Here is a 7,676-nt window from a genome sequence, read left to right as displayed (position 1 = left end):
AATGGATGGGTGAGTCAAACATTATATTGGGAGTGGGCTCTAGTCTTTATTTTAAATCATTACATGAAAGTGAAATCAAAAAATCAAATCAAGAATAATAATAAACTGAAAATTAAACAAATCAGGTAGGTACATAGGTACTCATTTTCTCCAATCACGATCGAATAAAGGGACGGGCCCAGCTTGTTATATATTAGATTAGATTTTAATTTAGCTAACTTTAAATGGAAATATACATAGTCCACCCAGTTTATTTCCGACACAAGTATCTAAACGGCAAAACATCCACGAGGGATTATTGGAAATGTATATTATAAATTATAAATAAAGTCAAAATTAGCATAATAAAATAGATCCCATTCATTAATAGACTGACAGAATTGATGTATACTATCGTTAATCTTTGGCTTGACTTTTGATTGATTTTGTTGCTGAAGTTCATTAAATCCTGTGTAGGCAGGGGCGGACTTGAAGTCCATTTAGGTTTGTAAGAAGATTAAATGTATAGACTCAGTTGACAGGCCTGGAATAACACGTAGTAATTTAGATTGCCCGGTACTCGGCCTAGTATCGTAGGTAGGTACCACAATAACGCGAAATCACGCTTGTTCCATTACAGACGTAAAATGCACAATTTGTAACGCTAAAAGGATGACAAGAGACTGCATTATTATTCTCCTGTTATGATGCTACTTGACATAGTACGAGTATATTCCGTTTAGAAATCATTGCCAAAAAGGTGGTTACATTTAGTCCGTCTGAAGAAAGGCTAATGACATTGCCAGTTCTACCTTACCCTATCTAAATGGGTGAATTTTTCTCATAAATTCACTAGTTGCTAATATTCGGATTATCTTATCAATACATCAGTAACACCTTTTTTAAGCTACTTAGGTACTTAATGGCAAAAAATATTGGAATTCATATCATAAGGATTAACGTCCCACTTGATTAAAGGAATGTTATCTCTGTACATGTCTAGCTATACTTTGCTCTCTATTGATTTTTAGCTGCTGAAATGTCTAGGAATTGTAGGTAATTTATGATAATGGTTTAATGAACGATAGAAAATTAGAAGGGTTTATCCTTCCTACGGGGCCCGAAAAAAGCCTAACCTAGCCTAGGATTTAGTGATTAAATTTTCTTTACGTTATGTAGTTGATGAACATGTTTGCCAAGTTTCATCAAAACCGGACTAACAATGATCACCGGGTTAACTTCTTGGAAATTCCTTCGGTCGTTCCCTTCAGCAGTTAAAACATGAAGGAGGTGTGAGTATTCCCTGACCTCTGACTTTATCCTAAAACTTCACCCCTACAGTAACCCCAAGTGACCTAACTATCCTCTTCCTTGCTTTGTATTTTTTACCGTATGTAGGAGGACGTTTTCAATCTGCGCACCAGAGTAGCGGGAGCACTATTGCAGAAGTGTTCGTTGCAAAATTTGTCGAAATCAAATTTCAATAATTTTATTAGCGTCGTGCTGACGCGGTGCGGATACATGAGTTGATTCGAATTTCAAATGAAGCACAGAATTCTTACATAACTCCTTTTTGCATTTTCTCAGAAATCTATGGAAGTCTTTTCCAGAAAAGAAAATGGGTCACGATTATTAACATGTCCTCGTTCTGAAAAAGTGTTTTCCTCGACAAAACAAGTTACTAGTGAAAGTTCCGATATTATGTCATTATAAAACTCTCAGTTAAATTGAGTTCCAAATAAAGGTTGTATAATCTTCAGTCTTTTCCAGAAAAGAAAATGGGTCACGATTATTAACATGTCCTCGTTCTGAAAAAGTGTTTTCCTCGACAAAACAAGTTACTAGTAAAAGTTCCGATATTATGTCATTATAAAACTCTCAGTTAAATTGAGTTCCAAATAAAGGTTGTATAATCTATTGATGTTCAGTTTTTCGTTAATTTGCATTTGGCATCAGTTTCCTGCAGACTGAAAACTTTTCTTTTGTTATTCAACGAAACGATCGTGTTCACACTTGTGCTAATATAATGGCTTTTATTATTATTATTGCTTTTATACATATTGGATAATAATCTAAGTACATCATTATATTTTATCTAGCTCATAGTATGTACTATGTACAATATGTACATATTTTATTCTTCTAACCAGTCTGACTACGCTTGTTAAAGACTTTATACAAAGGAAAATTTCGAAATCAACGGGAAAAATACAAAGGACCGTTTTCAAGAACTGATGCTCTTCATTTTACGAAATGAACATAAAGAGTTCGGGCAACAAAATAAGTTTAGTATGAAGCTAATACTGTGAGATACAAAACAACAAAGAGTACAAGCACGAGCAGAATCATATAAAACATTCAAAAAGAGAAATTCGGAAGGAAGAGAGATACAGAGTGTCATGAAGCAAGACTAATAATATATATGAGGAAGAAGAAGAAGAAGGAGGAGGAGGAGGAGAAGAAGAAGAAGAAGAAGAAGAAGAAGAAGAAGCGGGAATGAGATTATTATGAAAATAAAGAAACAATATGCAAGAGAGCAAATAGCAAAAGCAACATTAACACTTGACAGCTTAAAGAGGACGCGGACGCTTTTAACACATTTGCAGAAGACGTGTTTAACACGAAGCTTGGAGAAACATTCGAAGCAAATTAACTTCATCTCCTAACACGTTGAAATTGTCATCAGGGGAATATTTCACAGGAGAGTTCTCACGCCCACCCTCAATTGGACTTCGTACTTCTCGCGCAGCAAGAAATACACATATTTGGACTTTTTTCTGCCCAATAATTGCCCGAAAGAATGTTTAATAGAAGGTTGCAAGGACTTCTCCCTGGAGGCCCATTCCACGAAAAAACTCATGTTCTCACTCCTCGTGCAGAAAAGAAATGGGTATTTTTCTGCGCTAGAATAGCGAAGTATGACGTCAGAATCTCGTCTGACGTTCCGTATATGAGTTCCTACAGAAAATGCAAATACCTTATGTATCTCCACTCCACAGTTTTACACCTTTCTATCTAATGTGATAATCTGATAATTTTGTACAAACAACAATATTGTAGGTACACAAGACTAATAAACACAAGCCGATAAAGTGCGTTAAAAAAAGTAATAACAATAAAAATAATAGAAATTACAAAAAAGAAACAATTTTTTTGGTAACGGGGAAAAAACTGAAGACAGAGCAGCTAGAAGTTTAGGAGATGTTTGCGATGTGCAGCAATGTGTGCCATCACACTCAACATCGCGCGGAATTATATTTCCAGTAAAATATTCCAATCTACCGTTTTTTGACGTGGTCGTTCCTCGAAATTCGTTAGAAAATTCCGAAAAAAATAAATTACCTAATTATTTTTGCTCCGAAACAAGTAAAAGTTGATTTTTTTCGCTTTTGTTTTTCGAAAAACTTTTGCGAATTTTTGTCCGGTGTAGACGGTAAAAAATAAAATTTATTTTCCATCATCATTTTTTCCCTATTGTGTTATTAAAAGCTCTTAATTTTCGAATTTTTATTATTATTTTTTTCAAACTTTTTTTTAATTAATTTGTTTTCTTATTCTTAGCAATTGCTGCCAATTGTTTTATAGCGCACTTACATTATTACTTTCTGTTAGGCTATTTTTAAATGTTTTATTTGTCATGGTAACGTGTTTTTACCTATGATTAGTTCTTTGGTAACATGACACCGTGATATATAAAGTGAAAAAAAGGGTAGACTCTTAAATGCACTCACTATTTTCTTTTTAATTTGGGTATGAATGTATAGACCTCTTCATTCATACATTTTATCCTTTAAGAAGATAGCCTTGTATATAGCGAAACTTTTTCTCTCCTCTAATTCTTTGTTGACTACAGGAAATTGTTTCTCAGACGTGCTGTGATTGCCTTTTTATTGATATTTGCCGCAGGCTCCAAAAGAAAATGAAAAATCTAACTTTCAGTGAACATCAATTCAAAGGTGATGTAAGGTGATGTTCAACCCTATTTTCCTCCGTATTTTATTGAATCCATACATTATGTATCTGTAAAATATGTTATCACAACTGATAGGTTTGAACAAAAGCCGTAGTAATAACACACAATTTATAATCCTATAATGAACTGTACAGTCTGTGTGATTGCCTTTTTATTGATATTTGCCGCAGGCTCCAAAAGAAAATGAAAAATCTAACTTTCAGTGAACATCAATTCAAAGGTGATGCAAGGTGATGTTCGACCCTATTTTTCGGTATTTTATTGAATCCATACATTATGTATCTGTAAAATATGTTATCACAACTGATAGGTTTGAACGAAAGCCGTAGTAATAACACACAATTTAATCCTATAATGAACTGTACAGTCTGTACCCTTTCGCTCTTGAGGGTCTTCTCATTAGAGGATCTGGGAGACCGCTTGTTTTAGACTCATTTAGGAGCTGCGTTAACCCCTAGTAGGAACAGTAGTACCAATAGTAGGACCTTTATAATGAAAAACGCACAAGGCACATAAGTACACGAAAGGTTCAAATGCAAAATATTCTGTAAAATTGCAACTTTTGTGTATACTATGTAGGCAATTTTTAGAAAGAAAAATTAGATTACAAGAACTGAGGCGTTTTATGTAAAAAGTATCGTTATTTGGATCCACTTTAACAAATTAAACCTGATATCAACTCGCTGCTCGCTGTACCCAGCGTGGCATTGCACAGGCCCTATTATCCACTCTACTGGACTTGGTTTAGTCTATGTGACCACGGTACTGAAAGTTCTCTAAATACATATAGGTACATAGTAAATACATACACAGTAAATATTTGGGTTGTTTGCTTTTAGTGGTCCACTTGAAGATCCTCAGTCATCTTTTTTCATTTACATAAATTCACTTTTCCAAAACATTGCTCACCAAACCTGATGTCATTTTTCACTAATAGTGGGCCACAGATGGTGACATAAAATGATGTACCTACAACATCACCTTTGTTTACAGTTTAATTGTGATGGAAATTTTGACAAGGGTTTCTCTGAACCAATTAAAGGACAGTCGTTCCCCTGGGACTCTTGGCAGGGAATTTCATACTTCTTTCGACCCATGTACTTGTACCCATCTTGACTCTAATGGTGTGATGGTTTTTAAGTTTCCTCGGTGGTATTGTAGTGATTAATTAAGACGATTGCCTGGTTCATTTCCAATTTTCTCCTGTGAAAAGGAGTAAATCATTTAGGTTTTCTACATATAGACCTACGAGTATGTAGGTATGTTATTTACCCACAAGCAAATGGAAAAAGAAAGCCTGAGTATACGATACAAGAATTCGTTGCACAATTTTAACAGTTGTTTTTTTATACATATATATATATTTTTCTCTTTCTGTTAACAGCATGTTGGGGCCTTTAAATGTATCTCTTGGGTACTAGTTTTAAGGATTACGAATAGCTGTGCAGATATTTAATGTAGTACACATACATCCCACCATGGATCTGTAAAGAAAGTAGAGCGTCTCCTTGAACTTTCTAAAAAGGGTAGCTTTGTACAAACTAAAAGTCCAAGGAGAATTGAATCTTACTGGAGCGATGCATCTAAAGAGCACACTCAAGTCAGCGGGGCGGCTCCATCAGGCACCAGTTCCTAATGGATCACCATGTATTTTATTGAATCCATACATTATGTATCTGTAAAATATGTTATCACAACTGATAGGTTTGAACAAAAGCCGTAGTAATAACACACAATTTAATCCTATAATGAACTGTACAGTCTGTACCCTTTCGCTCTTGAGGGTCTTCTCATTAGAGGATCTGGGAGACCGCTTGTTTTAGACTCATTTAGGAGCTGCGTTGACCCCTAGTAGGAACAGTAGTACCAATAGTAGTACCTTTATAATGAAAAACGCACAAGGCACATAAGTACACGAAAGGTTCAAATGCAAAATATTCTGTAAAATTGCAACCTCCGCAAAGAGCACTAAAAGGTTATTGTATTTTCCACTAAAATATTATCATAATTTTGATTTGTTTTGTTTCCGCTTTTCCTTTATTTTCAATTCGTTAAACTTTTCGCAACGCGTTTCTCTCCCGTTGGAAATAGAAAGTGCGTTCAATCGGCAAACGGGAATTTGATTTCTCGTTACACCTAGCTTTTGTTTCAGTACTGTTTCTAGTCAGGTAAACATTGAAACTTTGTTCTAATCTAATCAATTCCGAGTGTTAGTGGAAACCCCGCGTGATTTATTCGAATCCGTCCGGCTCGTGTATATTCGGGTTCGAACGACGCGACGTTATCGAGGACATTCGTCAGGGTGTATCACAGCAGGAATCTTCACTGAAATCACCATCACTAAACAAGGTTTTGGGGACCAGGAATTCCAGAAAATTCTTGAAAATCTACCGTCAGTGTGGTTAAATATAACCACTGATTTACACAATTACCGGTAAACCAGCCTAGTTACCGTCACAGAATGGCCAAAGACCAGAGGAAGGGAGTGCCCGTGTTACCGGCAGTACCGGAGGATGAGATTCGACAGGAAGTCATTGCCGACGACAATACCCGCTACGTGCTTCATCTCAGACGGCAGGTCTTGGAACAATATGGTAAGTCTTATTAACCAGGTTTACCTATAACCCAGAACTATATCTACTTATACTCGTAGGTTCCAATGAATATTTCGTAAATTATATTATTGATTCACATGTTGTTATCTATGTATGTACTTTGTACTTACTCCTTATTGGCTTCTAAATTTTGAGTGAATTCACAACAATAACTGCACCATAAAATCAACATAATTGGAACAATCTTTGTCATGCAATATCCAACCCGGGGCGGATTTTATCCTGATGGAATAATCTTTCCTTGAGTTTATGTCCGCGATGAATGAGATAGAATGAACTTCGAAAATGCCAGCGGGCTATTTCTTACGTCATAAAAAGAGGGAGTGCAGGTAATTATTGTTTCCATTGTATTTTAAACATACACATAATATATACATAGTTGGTTTTGCGAGGGTGCAATTAGGTAAGTAGATCTGATCATTTAGTTTTGTAGGCCGGCCGGTCCGTTGAATAGACATGGCTAAATTTGCACAACCAGAACATGGGTTTGAAAAGCAATGGCTTTCAAGGCACTCATTGTATATTCCTTAATGTCTTTTCCAAAGTGAAATACATAATTTATAACTACAAATAGACAATAACTACTTACTATGTAGTAAGCATTTGATGAGTGTATACAGCTCAGAATTGGACACTTCACTTCAACTTGGAAGTTCTGGTTCGTAGTTCGTAACAGTTAACCAGAACATGGGTTTGAAAAGCAATGGCTTTCAAGGCACTCATTGTATATTCCTTAATGTCTTTTCCAAAGTGAAATACATAATTTGTAACTACAAATAGACAATAACTACTATGTAGTAAGCATTTGACGAGAGTATACGGCTCAGAATTGGACACTTCACTTCAACTTGAAAGTTATGGTTCGTCGTTCGTAACAGTCCTCGGAATGGCTGGCTTTCTCCTATCCTGTCTTCCTTCTCTCTTCGATTTCGGGACGATAAGACCATAGCAGTTACAGTTCCCTCCGTACTTACCCTCCTCCATTTATTAGGTACATACTCGTACTATTCTTTTCTTATCTTATTTCCTCTGGTAACTTTTCCCTGTACCTCGAGGAATATTGAGGTAAATCAGTGGTTGGGTGGAAGAGCTCCTCCAGGAGAACCCTG

General features: G+C 35.8%; 1 long non-coding RNA gene across 1 annotated transcript; it reads left to right on the top strand.

The window, feature by feature from the left end:
• Positions 1-3,138: 3,138 nt before the first annotated feature.
• Positions 3,139-6,529, top strand: LOC113470276. Its single transcript, XR_003393387.1, has 2 exons — positions 3,139-3,412; positions 6,044-6,529. It is a non-coding gene; the product is annotated as an uncharacterized LOC113470276 (long non-coding RNA).
• The last annotated feature ends 1,147 nt before the right edge of the window (positions 6,530-7,676 follow it).

The sequence above is a fragment of the Diaphorina citri genome, unplaced genomic scaffold (assembly GCF_000475195.1).
Source record: "Diaphorina citri unplaced genomic scaffold, Diaci psyllid genome assembly version 1.1 scaffold1485, whole genome shotgun sequence".
NCBI lineage: Eukaryota > Metazoa > Arthropoda > Insecta > Hemiptera > Psyllidae > Diaphorina > Diaphorina citri.
Note: the sequence above shows the minus strand (reverse complement) of the source record. Positions and strands in the feature narration are given on the sequence as shown.